This window comes from Leucoraja erinacea, chromosome 3, assembly GCF_028641065.1.
Source record: "Leucoraja erinacea ecotype New England chromosome 3, Leri_hhj_1, whole genome shotgun sequence".
Classification (NCBI taxonomy): Eukaryota; Metazoa; Chordata; class Chondrichthyes; order Rajiformes; family Rajidae; genus Leucoraja; species Leucoraja erinaceus.
This window is the reverse complement of record NC_073379.1, coordinates 42,746,691-42,773,397: the sequence shown is the minus strand read 5'-3', so window position 1 is coordinate 42,773,397 and position 26,707 is coordinate 42,746,691.

The window sequence follows — 26,707 nt, the reverse complement described above, 5'->3', positions numbered from 1 at the left end:
TGCATCGCATCTTACAGGGAGGGTATGATTTATCAGAGGCAGTAAGGATTTCTAAAACATACATGCACAATCATATGAAAACTTATATGCACATAAACTCCCCATGGTTCTTTTACATGCCATGCATAAGAGATTATGAAATATTACCTCAGTAGTTCCTCTTGCTAATTGGAAATGGTCTTCAAATTAAGACACATCTTTTCCCAGAATCAACACAAGGATAGGACAGGTTTAATGGGATATGGGCCAAACGCAGGCAGGTGGGACTAGCATAGATGAGCCATGTTGGTCAGTGTAGGCTTAGGGCCGGTTGAGATGGTGCTGGAAACGTGGTGACTCATTGTATTGCCTCAGAAGATGTCTACTTTATTTACATTATAGTGATTGTACTGTTGTACTTATGTATGATTCTGCTTATATGCATTATGATTTTACTGGATTGTATGCAAAACAAAGCATTTCCTTGCATGTAGCTACATGTGACAATAAATAATTTTGAGCTATCAGAACTTCTTAAGGGGTTGGACAGGCTAGATGCAGGAAGATTGTTCCCGATGTTAGGGAAGTCCAGGACAAGGGGTCACAGCTTAAGGATAAAGGGGAAATCCTTTAAAACCGAGATGAGAAGAACTTTTTTCACACAGAGAGTGGTGAATCTCTGGAACTCTCTGCCACAGAGGGTAGTTGAGGCCAATTGGCTATATTTAAGAGGGAGTTAGATTGGCCCTTGTGGCAAATCAGGGGGTATGGAGAGAAGGCAGGTTCTCTGGATGATAGCCTGACATATTGAATGTGCAATCGAGGGGCCGAATAATTTCGACCTATTTCATGTTTCTAACTTCCATATAGCAAATTTGATAAATAATTCACAAGGAGATATTTTGCACATTGACAAAAGACATTTGGACAGGTACATGGACAGGAAAGATTCAGAGGAATATGGGCCAAATGCGGGCAGGTGGACCTGTATACATGGGGGAAGCTTGGCCAGCATGGGCAAGTTTTGCCAATGGGCCTGCATCCATGGTGTTTGACTTTAATCATACACTCCCTGTAAGATATAATGCAGCTATTGTAATACCCTTCAGCCGCCCTTCACCTTCGATCACCCTCGTCCAGAAACCTGCTCGACCTACACTGGCCCCACTTGAAAATTCCAATGCTTGTTGTTAAACCATTACATGAATACTCCCTTCCATTACTCTTTCCCCCCTTGCAGCGCCGTACCCTTTCAAGATTCCAGCACTTCCCCAAATCTGGCATGTTGCGCGCAGTGAGTCAAGGCCGCTTCCCAACGGCAGGGCTGGCCCGCCTGCCACGGAACTTGGGAACCAAGAACCTGCCCGAAGAGGAGGATGGAGGGAGACATCTGCAGACGCTGGACAAAGGGCCCCTGCCAGCCGTGGCCCAACCCAACAACAAGTCTGGCTCGCCGCCCACCATGGAACTGTGAACCTGCCTGGGGAGGGAAGCCCAGTGAGCCACAGCCCATCTCAACACAGGCCTGCCTCGCCGATGTGAGAGGAGAATGGAGGGTGATGATGGTGATTGCTGGACAAAGGGCCTGGTAAGAAGAACCAGGGGCTCTTACCTTCTGCACCCTCAAGGTTGGCTGCAGGAGGTGCCCCCTGGGGAACAAGTGCTGAAGAGGGTCGTGCAAGGAGAGAGCAACAGTATGTGGGATGACGGAATAGAGGTGATGGCTACAATGGGCCATTGTAGATAGTTGCTGAGACCTCATGTAAGCGGACTCAGTATGCTGTTCTATACATTCTCATCTAACTAGGGGATTGTGTTCATGTCTGATGATAGTCTTGCTGTGCTGTATGCTATAACTAGGAACACATGATAATAAATAAACCATTGAACCATTATTCCAGCTCCTGATGTCCTGAATTCTGGAATTCCCTCCCTAAACTTTACTTCCTCTCTCAATGTCATTCACCCTTTAAAGGTTTACCTCATAGGGTAAGCATTCGATCAGTGATTGTAATACCACCATATGTAGCCCTGTGTCAATATTCATTTTGTATGGAGACACAAGAGACTGCAATTGCTGGAATCATGAAGAAAAACACAAAGTGCTGGGAGAACTCAGCGGGTCAGGCAGCATCTGTGGAGAAAATGGACAGGTCCTTATAATGATTGATTCTGCTTCTTGTCAAGACTTTGCTACCACTTAAAAGAGCTACAGTACATCGATGCAAGCTGTTGTATAACATTTCCATCGTGACCTCAACATGCTTGACTTCTATGCAATGCAAAAAAGTACACATCAAAAGTATGAAGTATAAAAGAACTCTAAAGAAATTGTTATTCGCATTTTACAATTGACACTTTCTGCCTGTTTTGGGGGTTTAATCTGCACCCCAAATATCTCAGATCAAGAGGGCAATGAACCAGCTCCTTGGCTGCTCCCGGTATTACTGTGTGATCTTACGCTTGTCTTTCCTCTGCCTTTGTCTTTCCACTTCTTAACAATATGGAGCAATCGAAGAGTAAATACATGCTATCCCAAATCCTCAAACATCATGCTGTCTAAACTTGGAAGATCCATTCGCTAGACATCTGCTCAGCCTTGTTCTAGATGAGTGAACCACACCTCTTCACAACTATCAAATTGCTAAGTCAAAGTTATTCACCAGTTTGTCGAATTTGACAGCTATTGTAAAGAGCAGCGTGTTAGCGGTCTTTTCAAATCGATTCATATTCAATCACCAATTTTGTTTAGACTTTATTTCTGCATCCTATCCATTTAATCGGTGGTGCATGGCTTCTGTGACTGAGAAAATAACCAGTCTTTAATCTTCTTTCGTTATGGCCCCAACTTCCGATTTGGAATCAGAGGTTAGGATCTATCAGATCACTAAAATGTCCATAATGCCAAAGTGTAAAACACCAATTGGTTTCGACCATTGGACACCCTGCTATGGGAAGGGTATCATTGCTGGAAAGAGTGAAGATGATTTATGAAGATGTGCTCAGGACCCAAGGGCCTCAGCTCGAGGGAGAGATTTGGCAGTCTAGGACTTCTTCCTTGGAGCGCAGGCGCTGAGGGGTGTAATAAAATCATAAAGGGAATTGGTAAGGTGAATGCACCAAATGTTTTTACACAGGGTAGGGGAATCAAGAACCAGAGGCCATTGCTTTAAAGTGCGAGGAGAAGAATTAATGGGAACCAGACAAATAGGTTTTTTCACTCATACTTGGACACTTGGACAGAGGTGGGTATATGGAATGAGTTGCCAGGAGAGGTAGTTGAGGCAGGTATAATAACAACATCCATGTACACTTGGACAGGTACATGGATAGGAAAGATTCAGATGGATATGGACCTAATGAGGGTAAATGGGACTAGCTTAGATGGGGCATCTTGGTTGGTATGGATGAGTTGGGTTGAAGGGCCTGTTTCCATGCTGTATGACTCTAAAAACAAGACTTGTTGTTGTACTGCTATGCCGTGGCTATAGGGAGTGGTGGTATAATTTGACTTTTAATTGGTCACTCATCCATTGGTAGGTGGGAATTGGTTTATACTACAAATCTGCACCAGCGGTTGGTCTGGTAACAGCTCTTTGTTCAGGAAAGAGTTACAGACGCATGGCTGGCCTAACACCAAATCTTCAACTGCAGACAATTTACCCAGAAAATAGAGAAGATCAATATAAAGGACAAATGCTGGAATTCTAAAACAGACCAGTAAATGCTGGAAATATTCTGGCAAAGACTCCCCCACTCTGTTTCTTTCCCCACAGATGTGACCTGACCTGCTGACTATAGTGTTTCAGTGTTTTCTGTTTTTACTTAGAAAATAGAATCTTAAAAAGAGGATGACACAAAACCTAAGAAATAAATTACAACAAATGTTCCCAATAAAAGCAGGCTAATTTTTTGAGAAAAGGACAGTGAGTGGGGAATGACTTCATTTAAATTATAAGCATGAAACTAAACCACTTACAGCAATATGCTCACAAGATTATATTGGCAAGAGAATTACCCACTCATTTCCACTTTAGCACTTCAGTGCCATAAGCAGCCTTTAAAAAACTATTGTTGAAGACTGAGAAATGGGTCAGTAAGAATACCAAATTAATTTGGATGTGTAATAAATCATGGGTGGAAGCATTCAGTGGCCAAATATAGTTTGTGGTGTTGGTGACCAAGACATATAGTTAGCAAGAAGAACAAGGAAAGGAACTCCGGAGATACAAGAGACTACAGATGTTGGAGTTTCAAGAAAAAACAACGTGCTGGAGTAACTCAGCAGGTCAGGCAGCATCTGTGGAGGGAAATGGACAGAAGACGTTTCAGGTTGGGACCCTTCTTCTGACTGATGGACAGAGGGGGGTTAGTAGTTTGAGGGAGATGAGGGGAAAGGCAAGAACTATCGGGAGATGGGTGGATGCAGGCGAGGAGGATTTAATTGGCAAATGAATTGGGTGGGGAAGACATGGGTGGAGAGGGCAACCAAAGCTGGATGTGATAAGTTGGGAAGACTAAAGAAGAACTAAGTGCATAATGGACACATTTTTTAAATGGATACACTTGGGTTGCATGCGTATATTTTTAAAAGAGATAAGACAAACATATGTGTTCCTTGCTTTTTTTGAGAGACTATAGTACAAATGGGTGATGAATAGGCTTGCTGGAATGATGCCAGGCATGTGGAGAAATGGAGAGGAGCTTTGGTTGTTCTCCTTGGTCCAAGATTAACAGGTTTTTTTTCACAATATTCAAATCACAAGGGATTTGACAGGGAATTTTTTTTTAAACTGCTCCTATTGGTTAAAGCTTTGATAACCAGACAGCACACATTTAAGATTACTTGGCAGAGATAATGTGAACAGCTTTTTATTTAGTTTTACGCATAGTAGATTATTGTGATCTAGAATGTGCTGTTGAAAGAGAAGTAAGTTCAACTTGGACTTACACAATAATGGGTGAGCACTATCCACAAAGCATAGAGGAGTAATGGGAGCAGTAATTCATCTTGAAGTCCCGCCCCAGAGTTTTTAGCAGAGAAATCTAGGTTGTAGTGAAAGAGTGTCACATTCTCAAAGATGCTGATAGATGCTTTCTAGATGAGGATGCATGATTTTTCAGATGGGTCCAAAGATCACTATACAGTTAGTTCACACAGGTAGTCCTGCTATAAGATGATAGTTGCATTCCTGAGAAACCTCGTGTTATAGAAAAACACATTGTAAAGGCAATTGTGTCTATGGGGAAAGTGGGGCTAGAGAGCGTCAGTCTCACAATAACAAAGTAATAATACCCGCATGATTTTCAAAAGGAAAGATTTTCAATAGCCATGTTTATTTTTGATACTGCTAAAAATACTGCAAAAGGGATATGGGGAGAAGGCAGGCATGGGTTATTGATAGGGGACGATCAGCCGTGATCACAATGAATGGCGGTGCTGGCTCGAAGGGCTGAATGGCCTCCTCCTGCACCTATTTTCTATGTTTCTTTGTTTCTATGTTTCTAAAAGGCTGTATGCGCTATTTTAACCATTGAAAGTTAAAATAGAGACAAAGCTTCTGATTATTGTGGGGAAGCAGTTTCTCACCCCCTATATTATTAAATTCCAGGGCAACCTTTTCCTGCTTGTCAATTTCCCAAGTAAATTCAAGAAAGTTCCCCAATTGATCACCAGTGTTATATTCAATTCGTGTTATGGAAGCACGTGTTCTGGCAAAACCCCAGTATTTATTCAGTACCATCCCCCAAACAGATGATATAGTCTTGTTCACATTACTGTTCATGGAGGTTTACTGGATACTAGTTAGCTGCTATTGCGTACTCTTAAAAAAATCATCAATTTCTCCAACATCTCAAGGACTTTTGTAGCATTGCAAACCATTCCGCATTGACTTAACGTAGACACAAAGTGCTGGGGTAACTCAAAGGGTCAGGCAGCATCACTGGAGAAAAGGATGTGTGATCTTTCATCATACTTATTTCATCACCCATCCTTTTTCTCCAGAGATGTTGCCTGACGCGTTGATTTACTACAACACTTTGTGTCTATTTTCATTATAAACCAACAACTGCAATTCTATGTTTCTCACGATTAATTACTTTTGAAATATGATCACTGCTGCAAAATAGGAAATGTGAAAGCTGTTTTGGACACAGAAAGCTCCCAGAAACAGCAATATAATGAGGACCTGCTCTTCATAGCAATTTTTAATTTTAAATGAGTATTGATTGGGCAAATGTTTAGTCATCTAATATCCCCTTATATACATTTCCTCTTTTAGTTTTGAGGACAATTCACCTGGGAAGCAATTCAAAATATTTGACTTTATTAAAGGTACTTCATAGAAATAAGATTTAATTTCAATGCATCCTTCTCTATGGGGTTTAGGCAAACTAGAGCAGAGTTGTTTGCAACAAAGGTTTCCAGGTCCACAAACAGTTAACTGATGCCTTTAACTGCCCCCTTCCACAAGCACTCCCACTTCTTATTACAAACTCCCTGATGAAAGTATGTCTGGGAAGAGTAGAATTGCACAGTAAAATATGTTCCTGGTAGTTGGAACAGTTTTGCATTTATTTATGTAAGTCGATGCTGGGTTCCTCTCAAAATAACTAATAATGTTCCAAAATAGTCTTGCAAAGTTAGGGTTAACTTGAATATCGTGGATCTCAGAATTCCCCTGTCTGTGTTAATCAGTGGCGTAGGCGTGAGAGAGTCATTGTGTCTGAGTGGGATCTCAGTCAAAACAATCCTTGTTCTGATTGTGGTGTAACTAATTGCAACACTTACCTCGGGATTGGCTATTCAGAAGTAGTGGTTGGGATTAGAGAAAGATGAACATTTGGTTAAAAGGAAAATTGGTTAATGGCAACAGGTAGGTTTTACCGGGATTCACCTTTCCTGGGACTGTTTATCGTCCAACCTGATTGCAAAATCACTAGGGGGCTGAATATCAGTTTTCCGATTGATACCAAACTCCACTTATTTGATTCCTCTTACAAACTCTGTTCCCCAGTCACAATCAACTTCCCTTTCTCGCAACCGCCTGACACAGCAGCGGACTGGTCATAATCTTTTGTCCTATTAGACCCCGAGGTTAATATGGAACCACAGATCAGTGTGGCTTTATTGAGAAATCTATTTTCACTTCCACGTAGACCCATCCTCCGCCCTCTGCCTCAGTTCGTCAACTGCTGAATCCTTATCCGTGTCTTTTACCACCACCATTTGACTTGACTGCTTCTGCACAGAACTGGCTGACTTCCCTTGTCCTACAAAAAAAAACACTCTGTTCTAATCTATCCTAATTAGCAACAACTCTCCATTCTTCATCCAATATCATCTAAATTACCATTTGTGGCTGGTTCATAGATTCATAGGTCATAGGAGCAGAATTAGACCATTTTGTCTTTTGAGTCCACTCCGCCATTCAATCATGGCTGATATATCTTTCCCTCTCAACCCCATTCTCCTGCCTTCTCCACCTTGATGTAAGCTTTGGAATTGCCCCATTTAGCCTCTCTCCATATCCACCTCTCCTTCTTGCTTAAACAAATATCCTTAAATAGCCCCATTGTCAAGCTTTTGCGATTTGCCCTGATATTTCTCAAAGGTTTGGTGATACATTTTAGCGATGCCTCTATGAAGCACGTTAGAACATCTTACTGTATTGCTGGTGTTATTTGAAAAGGAAGTTGTAGTTTTGGTCAATTCTTCACCAGACACTGACAAACCCTTACAGGTTCTCTGACCATTAATGCTTCAAATAAAAAAATCTTCTTCTCATGTTTAGTCCTTGAATGGCTCAAATCTACCTATCTTTAAATTCAGAAGTGGTGGAGAGAGTCAACAACTTCAGGTTCCTGCACATACACATTTTCTGGGCCCAGCACTGATGCAATCATTAAGAATGCTCACCAATGCCTCTCTTCCTCAGAGCTTTGAGGAGTTTCAACATGTCACTCTTTACTACATCAAACTTATACAGGTGTACAGTGGGGAGCATATTAACTGGTTGCATCACAGACCAGTTCGATTATTCAAACACTCAAGAATGAAGGAGGCTGCAGAAAGTGGTGCCCGGTCCATCATGGTAATTGACCTCCCCACCATCAAGTGGATCTACAAGTAGCACTATCTCGAGAAGGCAGTTGATATCATCACCTTGGCCATGCTCTCTTCTTGCTGCTATTATTGGGAAGAAGTTCACGATCCTGAGAACCACTACCTCCAGGACGAAGAACAGCTTCTTCCCATCAATCACCAGGCTCTTGAACCACGCTGCACAACACTAACCACAACTCTGCTTCAGCACCAAACTGCTATGCACTTCGCACTACTAAGATTGCAATACAAGTCAAGTCAAGTCAAGTCAAGTTTATTTGTCACATACACATACGAGATGTGCAGTGAAATGAAAGTGGCAATGCTCGCGGACCTTTGTGCAAAAGAAAATACAAACAACCAAACAAATTATAAACACAATCATAACACACATATTCTTTTACATAATAAATAATGGAAGGAAAAACGTTCTGTAGAGTTAGTCCCTGGTGCAGGGGTGGAAGGGGTCTCCCATGATTTTATTTGCTCTGGAGTTGCACCTCCTGTTGTATAGTTCCTGCAGGGGGGCGAGTGAAGTTCCCATAGTGCAATACGTACTTTGGCTTGCACTAACATAGTCTGGTTTACCTAGAATAACTGACAATTTATTGTATATTTATTGTTGTGTTGTTGGTTTTCATGTTCTTGCAAAGCTGCAGCAAGTAAGAATTTAATTGTGCCATTCCTAATACTTATGACAATTAAACATTCTTGAATTTTGATATTTGAGAGGTGAGATGAGAAGAAATCAGTGTTGCATAAGCAATTAACAAGAGAGAGATTAATAGAAACAAATGCAAGTTAGTCATGTTTTAATCGTAATGTTAAACATTGGTAGAACACAAATGGCTAGCAGTTAATAAGATAGTTGATGCATTAGTTTTAAATTCTCAAAAATTTGGTGGATTCAAAGAAGTTTCCATTAGTTTGGAAAAGAGCAAAAATAACGCTTTTATGCAAAAAGAGGAGATGGAAAGCCAGGAAATTTTAGGCCAATTAGGTAAACATCTGTAAAAAGCAAATATTGGAGGCTATTATTAAAGATGTTATAGCATGTCGCTGAGAAAATGCAACATGTGAGGAACCAGTCATGTTTGCCCTGTTTATTGCAGTTTGTAGAAGTAGCTGATTCTGTCATAAAGGTGACGTGGTGGATATATTCTACTTATGTTACAGTACCCGTTACTATTTGCATATCTTTTATTCATTGTTCTTTATCTTTCCACATCATCGTCTATATCTCTCATTTCCCTTATCCCTAACCAGTCTGAAGAAGGGTCTCGACCCCAAACTTCACCCATTCCTTCTCTCCAGAGACTTCATAAGGAAATGTGTGGAGGATTGCATTCAACAAAAACCTTCCAAGTGTTTCCGAACCAGAAGCCTTGGATGAACCATGAGATCCGCATTCTTCTGAAGACCAATCCCGGGCATTCAGGTCTGGTGATGCTGAGGTCTATAAGAAGTCCAGATACAACCTTGGTAAGGCCATCAAAAAGGCCAAAAGGGACTTCTGCTCTAAGCTGGAGGGTGAGACGGATGTTCGGCAACTGTGGCAGGGCTTAGAAACATAGAAACATAGAAACATAGAAAGTAGGTGCGAGAGCAGACCACCAGGTCCATCGAGCCCGCACCGCCACTCGCTCATGGCTGAACACTAAACAGACACACTTACCCACAAACAGTAGACACAAGACACAGAACACAAGACACTACCCTCCCCTTTATACCGCTATCACCCCTCTCCACCCCAAGAACCTCGTGATCTCCTGGGGGAGGCAAAAAACCGGATAAAAACCCAGGTCCAATTCGGGAAAAAAAACTCCGGGAAATTCCTCTCCGACCCCAATCGAGGCGATCGACACTTGTCCAGGAGATCACTCAGGTCTTACTATACTAACCATACCTAGGTCCATATCCCTGCCCTCTCCCCGTAGCCCCTTATCCCCTTGGCAGCTAAAAAACCATCTATTTTAGTCTTAAATATATTTAAAGTTTCTGCTTCCACTGCTCCCTGGGGCAGTGAATTCCATAAATTAACCACCCTCTGGGTGAAGAAGTTCTTCCTCATCTCAGTTTTAAAAGAGCCCCCCCTTATTCTGCAACTATGTCCCCTAGTTCTAGTTTCCCCGATCATTGGGAACATCCTCGGTGCATCCACCCGATCAAGGCCCCTCACGATCTTATATGTTTCAATGAGATCGCCTCTCATTCTTCTAAACTCCAAAGAGTAGAGTTCCAGCCTACTTAACCTTTCCTCATATGTCAATCCCCTCATTGCAGGAATTAATCTTGTAAACCTTCGCTGCACTGCCTCCAGGGCTAGTACATCCTTTCTTAAGTATGGACCCCAGAACTGTACACAGTATTCCAAATGTGGTCTCACTAATACTGTGTACAGCTGCAGCAAGACCTCCGTGTTTTTATACTCAATCCCCCTAGCAATAAAGGCCAAAACTCCATTGGCCTTCCTGATTGCTTGCTGCACCTGCATACTAACTTTCAGTGATTCATGTACTAATACCCCTAGATCCCTTTGCGTTGCATTACAACGCAGCTCCTCCTCATTTAGAAAATAACTTGCCCTATCATTTTTTTTCCCAAAGTGAATGACTTCACATTTATTAGTATTAAATTTCATCTGCCAAGTTGTTGCCCACTCACCTAGCTTATCTATATCCTTTTGCAGACTCTTCCTATCCTCCTCATCCCCTACTTTTCCTCCCATTTTTGTATCGTCCGCAAATTTTGATATATTACACTTGGTTCCCTCATCCAAATCATTTATATAAATTGTGAACAACTGGGGTCCCAGCACCGACCCTTGCGGAACCCCGCTAGTTACCGGTTGCCATCCCGAGTATGAACCATTTATCCCCACTCTCTGCTTCCTATTTGTTAGCCAATCCTCTACCCATGCTAATATATTACCCCCAATCCCATAATTTTTTATTTTTAGCAATAGTCTCTTATGTGGCACCTTGTCAAAAGCCTTTTGGAAGTCCAAGTATACCACATCCACCGGTTCCCCTTTATCCACCCGGGTTGTTACTTCCTCAAAGAATTCGAGCAGATTCGTTAAACAGGACTTCCCCTTCACAAAACCATGTTGGTTCTGTCCGATGAAGTCATGTTTATCCAAGTGCCCCGTTAGTGTTTCTTTAATAATTGTCTCTAACATTTTACCCACCACCGATGTTAGACTAACCGGTCTATAGTTACCCGCCTTCTGTTTACTTCCTTTTTTAAATATAGGTGTTACATTGGCCATTTTCCAATCCACTGGGACCGTTCCTGCCTCCAGGGAGTTTTGGAAAATTATCACCAATGCATCCACAATCCCCACCGCTATCTCCCTCAAGACCCTTGGATGTAATCCATCAGGCCCAGGGGATTTATCCTCCTTCAGTCTCATTAAATTCCCTAATACCACCTCCTTGGTGATCTTAATAGTATTTAGCTCCTCCATTCCTACCGCCCCCTGTTTATCCAGCGTTGGAATATTTTTTGTGTCTTCTATGGTGAAGACTGATACAAAATACTCGTTTAATGCCTTTGCCATTTCCATGTTCCCCACCAACAACTCTCCAGTCTCACCCTCCAATGGACCAACGTTCACCTTAGCCACCCTTTTTCTTTTTATATAGCTATAAAAACTCTTACTATTAGTTTTTATGTTGTTCGCTAAATTCCTTTCATAGTCTATTTTCCCCGTCTTAATTAATCTCTTAGTTATTTTTTGCTGACCTTTAAATGCTTCCCAATCCTCTACCCTCCCACTATCTCTGGCTACCTTATATGCCCTTGCCTTCAGCCGAATACTATCCTTTATAGTTTTACTGAGCCATGGCTGACTGTTCTTACCCTTACCCCTTTTTTTCTTCATAGGAATAAATTTTTCTTGAAGGTTATACAGTATACCCTTAAATGTACACCACTGCTCATGTACCGTCTTATTCTTGAGTCTGCTATCCCAGTCAACTTTGATCAGCTCAGTCCTCATACCTTCATAATCCCCCTTATTTAGACTAAGCACCCTAGCCTGAGTTTCAACCTGCTCCCCTTCTATTTGAATATGGAATTCGACCATATTGTGGTCACTTGTTCCCAACGAGTCCCTAACTATGACATTTTTAATTAATCCTGCTTCATTACACAGGACCAGATCCAAGATTGCCTCCCCCCTTGTCGGTTCTGTGACATACTGTTCTAGGAACCCGTCTCTAATACTTTCTATAAACTCTTCCTCTAGTCTACCCTGCCCAGTTTGGTTTGCCCAATTAATATGAAAATTGAAGTCCCCCATGATTACAGCAGTTCCCTTTTTACATGCGTCAACTATTTGCAGATTTATGTTCTGACTAACAGCGTCACAGCTATTTGGAGGTCTATAAATTACACCCACTAGTGTTTTTTTCCCCTTATTATTCTCTATCTGTACCCAAGCTGTTTCACTATCCTGATCCTTCAACGCAATATCCTTCCTCTCTATTGCCGTTATTCCCTCCCTTATTAAAAGGGCCACCCCTCCTCCCTTTCTTTCCTGTCTATCTTTCCTAATTGTCGAGTACCCCTCTATATTTAACTCCCAGTCCTGATCCCCTTGCAGCCATGTCTCCGTAATGGCCGCGATATCATAACTATATATACTTAATTGCACCGTTAATTCATTTATCTTATTACGAATACTCCGTGCATTTAGATAAAGCACTTTCAGATGATTTTTACTACCCTTCCTTTCCGTTTTTGCCCCTTTTACATCTAAAGCTTTATCTTCACACATTCTGTCTCCTGTCACATTTTGACTTTCCGCTTCCCCACTGATACCCTGCTCTATTTCCTCTACCCCTGCCGTTATTACCCCCCTTGATACCTCCCCCCCGCTACTTAGTTTAAAGACCTCTCTACTGCCCTAGTTATATGATTTGCCTTGAATGCCATCACCTCCTAAAAGGCGAAATTAGGAGGCAGCTCAAACGACAGCGAAGTATCACTCCCTAACGAGCTCAATGTATTCTACACAGGGTTCGTTAGGGAGAAAAGTGATGTGCCTTCCCAAGCTCCCATTCGCCCTGACGGTATTACAGTCACAGTCACAGAGGCCGACGTCAGAAGATCCTTCAGGGGGGTGAACCCTCGGAAAGTGCTTGGACCTGATGGTATACCCGGTTGAGTTCTTAAGACCTATGCAGACCAAGAGGCGGGAGTTTTTGCGGACATTTTCAACCTCATTTCTGAGGTCTGAGGTTCCCACCTGCTTTAAAAGGGCATCAATAATACCAGTGCCCAAGAAGAGTAAGGTGATGTGCCTCAATGACTATCGACCAGTGGCACTAACTTCTGTGGCGATGAAGCGCTTTGAGCAGTTGGTAGTGGTGCACATCAACTCCTACCTTGATAAGAACCTCGACCCACTGCAGTTCGCATATCGCCACAACAGGTCAACGGAGGATGCAATTTCACTGGCTCTCCACTCCGCATTGGACCACTTGGAAAATAAAAAGATTTACATCAGGCTATTGTTTATAGACTGCAGCTCGCCGTTTAATAACATCATCCCTTCCAAGCTGGTCACTATGCAGGGTGTTGAATGCATCATTTGCAAGGAGTGTAAGATAATTGTACAGTAGTTTATTAAGGATATTTGTTTGTATTGTAGTATGGTGGTGGGATCTGCTTTGTTTTATTGTAGTGTAATGTTATTTTTTAATAATTGAATACATTTTTGGAATTAAAAATAAATAAATAAATAAATAAATAAATAAATAGATAAATAAATAGATAAATAGATAAACAAATAGATAGATAAATAAATAAATAGATGAATACATTGATTTTAAAAAGCTGGTCACCAAGCTCATGGAACTGGGTCTCTGCACATCCCTCTGCAATTGGATTCTTGAGTTCCTCATCCATAGACCACAGTCTGTTCGAATTGGCGGAAACACTTCATCCTCAGTAACAATTAGTATGGGATCACCTCAAGGCTACGTGCTCAGCCCACTGCTTTACTCACTCTATACCCATGACTGCGTAGCCAGACATACTGCAAACTCCATCATCAAGTTCACCAACGACACCACTGTTGTTGGATGAATCACAGATGGGGATGAGTCAGAGTATAGAAGTGAGATCGACCGATTGACCAAATGGTTCCAGCATAACAACCTGAATGTCAACATCAGTAAGTTCAAGGAACTGATTGTGGACTTTGGTAGGGGAAGGATGAGGACCCACAATCCTGTTCTCATCAATGGGACAAATTCCTGGGCTTGCATATTTCCGAAGATCTTTCCTGGACCCAGCACACCGATGCAATTATAAAGAAGGCACATCAGCGACTCTACTTCCTGAGAAGATTACGGAGATTCGGCATGTCGAAGAGGATTCTCCTAAACTTCTACAGGTGCACGGTAGATAGCATTCTGACTGGTTGCATCGTGGCCTGGTTCGGCAACTTGAACGTCCAGGAGCGGAAAAGACTACAAAAAGTTGTGACCACTGCCCAGTCCATCACCGGCTTTGACCTCCCCACCGTCAAAGGGATCTATCGTAGTCGCTGCCTCAAAAAGGCAGCCAAAATCATCAAAGACCCACACCATCCTGGCCACTCACTCATTTCACCATTGCCATCAGGAAGAAGGTACAGGAGCCTGAAAACTGTAACGTCCAGGTTCAGGAACAGCTTCTTCCCTACAACTATCAGGCTATCAAACACAACAACGAATAAGCTCTGAGCTCTGAACTACAAAAAACTATATTATTATTGCACTATATTTGTTATTTATTGAACTTTTTTTTCTCTCTCTTCCCCCGTTATGTACTATGTTTCCATATATTCACGTATTCTGTTGTGCTGCAACAAGTAAGAATTTCATTGTCCCATCTGGGACGTCTGACAACAAAACACTCTTGACTTGTTTCTTCCTGCCTGTCCCACTGAGTTACTCCAGCTTCTTTTGTCTATTTACAGAAAGATGAAGTGCTGCATCAGAGCAGAAAACCAAAGATCATGGTTTTGGTTGTGATATATTGACACTGATATACAGTGCATTCAGAAAGTATTCAGACCACTTCACTTTTTCCACATTTTGTTACGTTACGGCCTTATTCTAAATTTGATTACATTCATTTTTTTAATCATGAATCTACACACAATACCCCATAATAAAAAAATGAAAACAGGTGTTTAGAAATTTTTGCAAAGTAATTAAAAAGAAATAATTGAAATATCACATTTACATAAGTATTCAGACCGTTTATTCAGTTCTTTGCTCAGGCACCTTTGGCAGCGATTACAGCCTCAAGTCTTCTTGGTCTGAAACTACAAGTTTGGCACACCTGCATTTGGGTAATTTCTCCCATTCTTCTCTGCAGATCCTCCCAAACTCTGTCAGGTTGAATGGGGAGCGTCGATGCACAGCTATTTTCAGGCCCCTCCAGTGATGTTTGATCAGGTTCAGGTTCAGGCTCTGGCGGGGCCACTCAAAAACATTCACAGACTTGTCACAAAGCCACTCCTGCGTTAGCTTGGCTGTGTGCTTAGAGTCGTTGTACTGTTGGAAGGTGAACCTCCCCCCCCCCCCCCCCCCCCCCCCCCCAGTTTGAGGTCCAGAACGCTCTGGAGCATATTTTCATCAAGGATCTCTCTGTACTCTGCTCCATTCATCTTTCAAAGATATGACACTCTGGATTTGGGTCCACTTTGTTTGAAATTTACAACCAAGACAGTGCTTTTAGAGTTCATGTAAATAACTTGGGTGAAAGCACAGAAGGTATGGTTGAGAGAGCTATACAGACAGATCTTGGGGTCCAAATCCACAGTTACCTGAACGTGGCAACACAAGTAGATAGAGTGGTAAAGAAGGCATATGGTGTGATAGCCTTCATCAGTTGGGACATTGTGTATATGAGTTACAAAGTCATGTTGCAGCTTTATAGGACTTTGATTAAACCGCATTTGGAGTATTGCACAAAGTTCTGGTCGCCCCATTTCATGAAGGATATGGAGGCTTCGCAGAGGGTAGATAGGTGGTTTACCAGAATACAACCTGGATTGGGAGATTTTAGCTGCAGGAAGAGTTGAGACAACTTAGATTGTTTTCTCTTGAATGTTGGGGGTTAAGGGAAGACCTGGTAGAAGTACATAAAGTTATGAGAGGCAGAGATATGGTTAGACAGTCAGAACCTTTTTTCCAGGGTAGAAATGTTAAAGATTAGAGGGCATACCTTTAGGGTGAAACAGGCCAAGTTTAAAGGAAAAGCGCAAGGCAATTATTTACACAGAATGTGGTGAGTGCCTGGAATCTAGAGTAAAAAACAAACTGGTGGAGGAACTCAACAGGTCAGGCAGCATCTGTGGAGGAAAAAGGGACAGATGACGTAGCAGGTCAGGACCCTTCGTCAGATTGATCCTGAGAGGATTTGACAATGTGTTACCTTTTATGATAGAATTTAGAATTAGTTGAACTGGTGATCAGGCATGTTTTTACTGAATGGAGGAGCAGGTTTGAGAAGATTTTCAGCCCATGACTGCTCTGTTTCTTATGCTTTATGAATTCAAAGCTCTTGGAGTGACCAGGACTAATTATACACGCTTGACTCTTGACCCACTGTGTGAAGAACTTGCCTCTGATGAATGAATTAATAAGTTTATTGGCCAAGTATGTTCACATACAAGGAATTTGCCTTGATGCTCTGCTCGCAAGTGACAACATGACATACAGTGACATAAAACATTAAACATTAATAATAAAACATTATCGATTAAACATGTGAATTAAATAAAATATCAGAGCAAAAGGAGGCTGCAGATTTTCGGTTATTGAGTAGAGCTACTACTTGTGAAAAAGTTGTTTTTATGTCTGGCTGTGGCAGCTTTGACAGTCCCGAGTCGCCTTCCAAAGGGAAGTGATTCAAAAAGTTTATGGTCAGGGTCAGAGGGGTCAGAGATGATCTTACCCGCTTGCTTCCTGGCCTTTGCAGTGCACAGTTCATCAATGGAGGGAAGGTTGCAGCCAACAACCTTCTGAGCTGATCGGATGATTCGCTGAAGCTTCCGGGTGTCGTGCTTGGTGGCTGAGCCAAACCAGACCATGATGGAGATGGTGAGGACAGACTCTACAATGGCAGTATAGAATTGGACCATCATTGCCTGTGGTCGATTGTGTTTCTTCAGCTGCCGCAGGAAGTAGATCTTCTGTTGTGCCTTTTTGACTGTGGATTTGATGGTGGCAGGCACAGAAATAGCTATGAAAATATGGGGGGGACCGGGGAGACAGGGGGGCCACAATATCTCGGTGGCCATGCGCGCATGCGCACACTCACATACACCCACACGCGAGGCTTCGGAGGCTCAATCCAGTGCTAAATGCAGTTCAACTCTGCCTGTCTCGCCGGGTTAACCTTCAGCCCTGCCTGGACTAACGGGACACCAGCCTGGAGTCGTGGAGCTAGCGCTGCTTCTCCGATTGACTGTAAACCTGGGTCATATTTCCCGTAAGTCCAGGCAGGGCTGTAGGTTAACCTGGCGGGACAGGCAGAGCTGAGCTGGGTTTAGCACTGCTTCTCTGCGCTGCCTGTGGGCCTGGGGGCACAACTCCTGTCTGACTCCCGACGTCTCTGGTCACCCCCGGGCGTGGGGGCAGTGACGGGGATGGTCCAGTGGCAGTTCAGCAGCGATTGCAGCGCCGGAGAGCCGGGATCGATCCTGGCTGCAGATGACGCGCATGTCTGTGACCAGGGCTGCCGAGGGCGTTTTGGCATATCTCCCTCCTCCAATCACTGCGCTCTATCCTCAGTCCTACCCCCCACTTCTGCCTCTGACCGACTCCTCCCTCCTCCAATGATCGCGTTGAATCATCATGTCCCGCCCCCATAGCCTGCTGGCCGACGTCTCTCTCATCAAATCAGCGCCCTCGATCAGCAGTCCCACCTCCACTGTCTCGCGGAAAGCAGAGTTCCCCCCCCCCCCCCCCCCCCGGCCCCCCAGGATTTTCGTCCCTGGATGGTTGCCTCCCATTTAAGGTCCTTGGAGATGATGGTTCCCAGGAACTTAAAATACTCCACAGATGTGACTGTGGTGTTGTTGCTGGTGAGTGGGGGGAGGGGAAGGAGAGCTCTCCTAAAGTCCACAATCAATTCCACTGTCTTAAGAGCATTGAGCTCCAGGTTGTTGCGATGGCACCAGGACGCCAGCTGTGTCACTTCCTGTCTGTAGGCAGATTCCTCCCCATCCTTGATCAGTCCAATCAGGGTTGTGTCGTTCGCAAACTTGAGAAGCGTGACAGAGGAGTCTGTGGAGGTGCAGTCATTGGTATAAAGAGAGTAGAGGAAAGGGGAGTGTACGCAGACTTGTTCCCTTGAAATCTTTCACCTCTCACCATACATTATATTATAACAACAGATAATGCTAAAGGTACTCAACTACTCAGGCAGCATCTTCGAAGAGAGGAAACCCACTTGTGCGGTAAGATGAGGTATACTACCTATAAGTGTGCTGGAAGCAGATACAATGATAAATATTGAAAGTATGCAAGGTTCTGAGAGGGATTAACAGGATGAATTGCTGGAAATCTATTTCCTGTGGAGTCTAAATAGGAGCAGGGATCAACCATTTAGGATTAGGATGAGAATACATAGAATCTCTGCAGAGACTTTGGATGTTTAGTCAGAGAGCCCCTCAAGAACAAGATCACATGTTTTTTAAACACTTGAAATTAAGGGATTTGGGGATAGGGCAGGAAAGTGAACTTTAGTTAGATTGTCAGCTGTGTTCTTACTGAATGGTAGAGCAAGTGTGAAGGCCTTTGTAGCCTGTTCTTGCTTTCATTTCTAATGCACATGCTCAAGGGAACAATTTGAAAAACTATCAGGAAAGATGGGTTGGAGGGACTGGGACTAATTAAACAGACAGCATGGACCAGATGACCTCCCTCCGGGCAATATAATTTTACGATTTGATTATGGTTTTTAACAAGGTTATTTGGAAGTGAAGTGATGTCCGCTTCTCATCCTCCAAGAGCCTGCGGTTGAACTATATGCACTGAAATATCTTATTAAGGGCAGCACAGAAATTGCCAGGAATTCTCTCTGCTGCCATTGGAACTACACTGGTTTTACGCCAATGCCCACACTCACAGAAATGCCAGGGAACAGACAAATGAAACCCTGATCCTAACATCTCCCTAACTCTTCGCCTGCTGTAACTTCCCTTTAAGGAGGCAATCGCAGCTTCATTTGTTTCAATCTCCGAAAGCAATTAAAAAATCCTTCAGATTGTTTCTCGTAGAACGGGGGAGGGGGAGCATGTACAATTGAGCTGCTATACTTTTGAGAGTGACAATGACTAACAAAGTGCCAACAAACAATATAAACTTTTACTCTGGCCATGTGTGTTGGAAACTCTCAAAGCATGTCTCATAAATGCCTCTAACCTTTTAAAAGTGCTGACATCACTTTCAGTGTTGTTAATCACATTCTTTCCCTCGAAGCACATGTTCTTTGACTTGCCAGCTTGATTCAATCAGCCTTGCAATAGTTCTCAAACATTGGCTGCAGCTACAGTAAAATCCTCATTGACAGCCTAACCCCAGGGATCCTTTGGTTGAGAGTGAGGGAAGGAAACACACATTTACAATGCACCGGCTTGATTTGAATTTAAAGAATTTGTTTAAAAATTCCTCCTTTGGATTAAAAAAAAACTGAATACTTGTGCCGCAAGATTATATTTAACATTTTCTGGTGGATGACTAGTTAAATTTAATCATTTAATTTTATTAGTGACTTATCTTCCTATTAACTGGTGGAATAAAGGCTCTTTTCCAGTACGAGGCAGTAGGAAATGATCCAACTGCATCACCCTCACAGCATGTCAAGTTGGGAAGTATATCAACATGTACCAATGGCAATTCAATGCACTGCTGGATTCATTGATCCTGTCTCTGTCAAGTTTCACCCTCAGAGTGGTCAACAAGCACCGATGTAACCAGATGGAAATGGAGCTGACATCCTGACTCCCGGCTAGCGGCAAGAAGGATTCCCGGCAAGCTGCAGCCATGTCCCAATGGTAGATCTGGCTCGCCCGCCACAGAACCAGGAACCCACCCGGAGAGGGAAGTCACAGAGAGGAGGATGGAGGGAGATGGCAGACAAAAGGCCTGGTATAAAGATCCGGGGGAGGGGGTTTTAACTTCCACACTTAAAGTCGGCTGCAGGAGGTGCCTCCAGGGAACAAGGGCTGACGAGGGCTGTGCAAGGAGAGGGAAGATGGTTCATGGGAACAGAATGGAGGCGATGGCTGTAATGGGCTTTTGTAGCCAGCTGCAGCTGGGACTGCAAAATAGCGCCAAATTAAACTGTTCTGTGCATTCTGTACCAACCGGGGGATTGTGCTTATATATGCTGATAGTCTTGCTGAGGTGAATGCAAAAAAAGTTTTCACTGTACCTTGATACACGTGATAATAAATAAACCATTGATAAAGATCCGAATTTGCATTCCAATCAGTTTGCAGGATTCAATGCAACCATACAACGCAGGAATATAGGAAGCTAGAGTGCCAAAGAAACTTACCGAATAGTTAAAGACCTGGATCGAGTGGATTTGGAGAGGATGGTTCCACTAGTGGGAGAGTCCAGGACAAGAAGCCATAGCCTTAGAATATAAGGACATACCTTTAGATAGGAGATGAGGAGGAATTTCTTTAGTCAGAGGGTAGTGAATACGTGGAATTCAATTCCACAGACGGCTGTGGAGGCCGTCAATGGATGTTTTTAAGGTGGAGATTGATAAATTCTTAATCAGTAAGGGTTTAGTTTAGCTTAGTTTAGTTTAGAAATACAGCGCAGGAACAGGCCCTTCAGCCAACCAAGTCTGCACCGACCAGCAGTCATCCATACACTAGCATTATCCTACTCACTAGGGTCAATTTACAATTTTTACTGAAGCCAATTAACAGACCAACCTGTACATCTTTGGAGTGTGGGGGGTAATCGGAGCACCTAGGGAAAACCCACAGGGACACGGGAAGAATGTACAAACGCCATACAGAGAGCAACTCCGTAAGGCAGCCACTGTACCGCTGTGCACTGTGCGGCCCTTAGGGGTGTCAGGGGTTATGGGGAGGCAGGAAAATGCAGTTAAGATAGAAAGATCAACCACGAATAAATGGCGGAATTGACTTGATGTGTCGAATAGCCTAGTTCTGCTCCTATAAGTTATGAGCTTATGAATAACTTCTCCATTAATAGCTGTTCATTAGAGCAGCAGAGATTTCCAGCCAACTGCAGATCAGTTGATTAATGCTGCCCGGTTCTGAGCATTCCTGTGCCCTAAGAATCTGGGCATCTGGTGATCACCACTGAATGATGTAATCAGGGATGTGACCAGCTTTGTGAAATGTGACTAGCATGGACGATGAGGTTTTTGACCTAACACTGAAGGACAAGGATGCTCAGAGTCAATGCCATACTTGACAATATGTGTTGATTGGTTATGCCCAATTGGTAAAAAGCTATGGGGAAACTTGTTTAACGGCACAGTGCTTGAAAAATTAGTTATAGTCAGCATGGGAACAGGCCCTTAGGCCCAACTTGCCCACATCAACCAACATGTCCCATCAATACTAGTCCCACCTGCCTGAGTTTTGCCCATATTCCTCTAAACCTATATTATCCACTTGGCTGTCTAAATGTCTCTTAAACGTTGTGAATGTACGTGCCTCAACTACTTTGACCGGGTTCCATACACCCACCACCCTTTGTGTGAAAAAGTTATCCCTCATCATCCTATTCCCCTCATCAATAATTTTATTTATGCTTGCCAAGGATATAGAGCTGTTGCATTTATAATGTCCAATGTAAATTACTGAGTCACTAACATCAGATATCAGGGGAACAAATATAATCTAAAACTCTCCAAACCATACCTCCTCCTCAAATACATGAACTCAATGGATAAAATATATTCTCATGCAAAAGTCCACTTTCACATAAGAAATGGATTGTATCGATTACTGCTACCAGACAACCTAAGTTTGATTATAATAGAAACTACCTATGCTGGAGACACTCAGCAGGTGGGGCCACATCTGTGGGGAGAGAAACAAAGGTGACATCCCTGGAGGATTTCCAGCACTTTAAGGTTTTTTTTCTGGGGGGGGTTTTCCATCAAAATGACTTTAGATGGTATATTGTTATTTAACAACATGATCAACATGATGTCCACTGCCCTGTTTGTCAGTTCAGACCAACTTTAAAGATCTTATGTGACTATTCCCAGTAAAAGTTGTCTCCCCACATTCTGTGGACAATATCTCTCAATCAATAGCACCAAAATAAATATTATCAGATTATCACATTGTTATGCACAAATTGGCAGCACATCCTCCTAGAATGGCAACAGTAACTGCAATTCAGAAATACTTTGTTAGCTGAAGTCAAGAACGGCACTAATAAAGTCCAAATCCTTCTTTCAGTTCAATCTCAAAATTACGCTCTGCGATTTGCACAGCGTTCCTTTATTATATCAAGATTTTGACGTTTCCATGGAAACTGTCAATACAACAACAGAAGAAATTGAGATTGTGTGCAGTGATGAAGGGGGACACGTTCTGCATTACAATCCTCAGTGGTGCAGTCGGTGGCTTTCAGTCGCTATAAATCAATGACGGCGCAGAAAGAATGGGAATAAACTGTTCCCCCAATGCTTCATTCTGACTCGATGACATAACATCGAATGATGTATTACTATCATTATGGGTGAGATACGCTAAGTAATCTCACACATCTGCTCGACAATGTGTTGGCAGCTGGTGCCTTGTTATGCTTTCTTTTAACTAACAAGCAAGCGTCCGCTGCACTCAGCTGAGTCCCGCCAAGTTGATGTCAAGCACAGTGAGCGTCAATGCCCCGTGTCAAGCAGGCGGCTCAAGGACAGGGTTCGGGGTGGGGCATGACCCGAGGGACTCCGGCGCTTGGACAAGGGAGCACTGGATCAATACCAGTCTGAAGAAGGGTCTCGACCCGAAACGTCGCCCATTACTTCGCTCCAGAGATGGTGCCTGTCCCGCTGAGTTAACCAGCATTTCTGTGTCTATCCCACACAATGCCCGCTGTAGCTCCAGGCAAACAATGGTGTCGATATGCGACACGAACCTGGAATGAGATCTTCCTGATAAACTGTTAATTAAAGGAATAATCTTTATCCCGTACAAATCTCTTTCAATTAAGTGTTTTTCCCTCCTATAATATGTAAGTATGTAAATTACTCCAGGACATGTTAAAACAAAAGTGCTCCCCCTCATAACTTAAATAATGAATTTCACAACGTGTTTTATAGATGTCGGGATGCAGAGATGTAGAGTAGATGTAGAGATGAGAAAACTTGCTGCACTAATATCACGCACACCCCTGGTGAAATGCACACACCATTCCACACAGATCATCTGCACACAAATACACACCCATTCACTTCCACTCTGCCACACACACACGTACATATTCAAGCATCCAGACACACACACAGATAGATAGATAGAACTATTACCAGCACAGAAGAACCCAGCCATCACACTAGCATACTCATGCACCAATAACAAAAAGGTTAATTGTGTACCTGACAACTCTGAGACTAAAGGACAATAAAATAATCTGGATGTTCTGGTGTCCATTTCCAAAGCTGTATTTTAGCACATAAAGCAAGAACTGGCACAAGGGCGTAGTGGGTAAAGCTGCTGCCTTGTAGTGCAGGAGATTGAGATACAAGTACAAAGGGTTAGAAATGTATCATCTGTCACCTGTACTAAATAGATACTAATATACAGGTTGTGTATTGAACACTGCATGAAATATTCAAAACTAGTTTCAAAAACCGATTAAATTTGCAGGGTATGGAGAAATAAATTGTGAGTGGGATGAACTGGATTGCTCTGTTAAAGTAGAGTGGGCCAAATAACCTCAATGTAGGGTGACACAGTGGTGTGGGGGTAGAGCTGCTGACTTATAGCGGCAGAGACCCAAGTTCAATCCTGACTATGGGTGCTGTCTGTACAGAGTTTTGACTTCTCCCTGTCACTGCATGGATTTTCATTGGGAGCTCTGATTTTCTCCCACACTCCAAAGATGTTTGTAGATTAGTTTGTAGGCCAATTGGCTTTCATAAAGTTGTAAATTGTCCCTAGTGTGTAGGATGATGTTAGTGTACTGGGTGATCGCTACTCAGTGCAAACTCAGTGGGCCAAAGGGCCGGTTTCGACGCTGTATCTCCCAAGTCTAAAGTGAGAAATACCTGAGCAAACTGCTCATGAAGCAAGATCAGCGGGTGGTGATTAGTGAAAGCAGCCTCTCCCACACATCATGAATATTTTACATGTTCTGATGTATAAACAATGTATTTAATCCTTAGCATTATTATCCTTCTATTTCTGGAGTCACCAACAAAGAAAAACACTGAGTGAGCAAATAACTAAATAATAAGATTGAGGCTGAATCAGAGACATTTCTAGACAGCCTTCTAAGACAAAGAGTTCTTAAAAACACTTCCCCCTATACACGTGTTTTTATATTGTGATTTATCTTTTGATTCCAAGGCATTATTCATTCCTGTCACTGAGAGAATGCCCAGCCTTTTATTTTGCCATGATATTGTAAGATATACTGACCCTTTCTGCTTTGTCAATAGATTAACAGATATATCTTTGATTTAAATACATTGCTTAATCAATTCCACTGAACATCAAACTCATTCTTGAGATGATGAAATGTGCCTCAAATGTGTAATCAACAGTTCTTCAATTCCTCTTTTCATTTAGCCACTGAATCTGCCTCCAGGTTCTGTCCTGGTAAAGTCAAGTCAAGTCAAGTCAAGTCACATTTATTTATATAGCACATTTAAAAAACAACTCTCGTTGGCCAAAGTGCTTTACACTTGTTATAAGAATAGTATAAACAAATAAACTACGTACATATATACATATAACCCTCGCTCAGTGGACTGCAGGAAAGGCTTGGGAGTATAGATAAGATTTTAGTCTTGACTTAAAGGAGTCGATGGAGGAGGCAGTTCTGATGGGAAGGGCTGTTGCAGCTCCTAGGCTGTTCCACAGTCTAGGAGCTGCAACCGCAAAGGCGCGGTCGCCCCTAACCTTATGCCTAGACCGCGGGATATTCAGCAGCCCCAAGTCGGCCGATCTGAGGGTTCTGGAGGTAGAGTGGTGGGTGAGAAGACTTTTAATGTACGAGGGGGAAAACCCATTGAGGGCTTTGTAGACATAGAGGAGAGTCTTGAAATGTATATGGAACCGCACAGGGAGCCTGTGGAGAGAGGCCAGGATCGGGGTGATGTGGTCCCTTTTTCGGGTGCGCGTCAGGAGTCTCGCTGCGGCGTTTTAAACCAGATGCAGGCGGGACAGGGAAGATTGGCTGATGGCAGTGTAAAGGGAGTTGCAGTAATCCAGGCGGGAGGAGATAAATGTGTGGATGATCTTTTCGAGGTCATCAAAGTGGAGGAATTATTTTATTTTAGCTATCGTCCGAAGCTGAAAGGAGCTAGCTTTTACCATGGCATTGACTTGTCTGACAAATTTCAGTGCTGAGTCAAATATCACGCCGAGTTTTTTGAAGTGAGGTTTGAGTAGTGGGGTAAGGCTTCCAAGGTTGCCTGCTATCATTTTGATTGAGTCCGAGGGGCCGAGAAGGATGACCTCAGACAGGTAAAGGCTTCCAAATACAAATCCCCAAATTAAGATAAAGGCCCGATTTCCACTCTGGTTTCAAAACTGTCATGGAGTCTTCAGCATGGAAACAGGCCCTTCGGCCCAACTTGCCCACACTGGCCAATGTCCCATCTACACTAGTGCCACCTGCCTGCATTTGGCCCATATTCCTCTAATCTGTCCTATCCATGTACATCTAAATGTTTCTTAAATATTGTGGCAGCACTTGCCTCAACTACCTCTTCTGGCTGCTCATTCCATACACCCATCACCCTTTCTGTGAAAAATGTACCCCTCAGGTTCCTATTACTTCTTTCCCCCTCACCATAAAGCTATGTCTCTGGTTCTAGAATCCCCTTTTTCATTTACTTTGGGCAAGGGAATTTTCCCAATCTATTCCTCACAACTTTGTACACCTCTATAAGATCCCACTCCTGCACTCCAAGGAATAACGCCTCAGCCTGCTCAACCTCTCCCTACAGCGCAGGCCCTCAAACCCCGACAACATCCTCATAAATCTTCTCTGCACCCTTTATAGCATGACAACAGCTCCGCTGTGTCCTCTGATCACCCTGACCATGGCCAGTCGAAACAGTTAGCAGCTGTTTCCAGAATGGAATGTAATTGCAATGATTATTGTGTTGGATCATGGGACTCTTGGAATTCGATCGGGCACTTCTGGTCATGCTTGTACTGATGAAACAATGATTTGTTTTATATTGACAGTTGTGGCGATGACGTTAATAGATGCTAAAATAGAGTGGGCACCAACCAGGTGGAGTGGAAAAAAATGTAATCAACAGAAGCCCCAGCATGGGCAAGCTATCCAGCAAGTGGTGGGTAGATGGTTCAGCCTGTTCCTGCTCGGACCGAGGCTAGTAGAAGAAGAATAGATGGAGGAAGGAGTC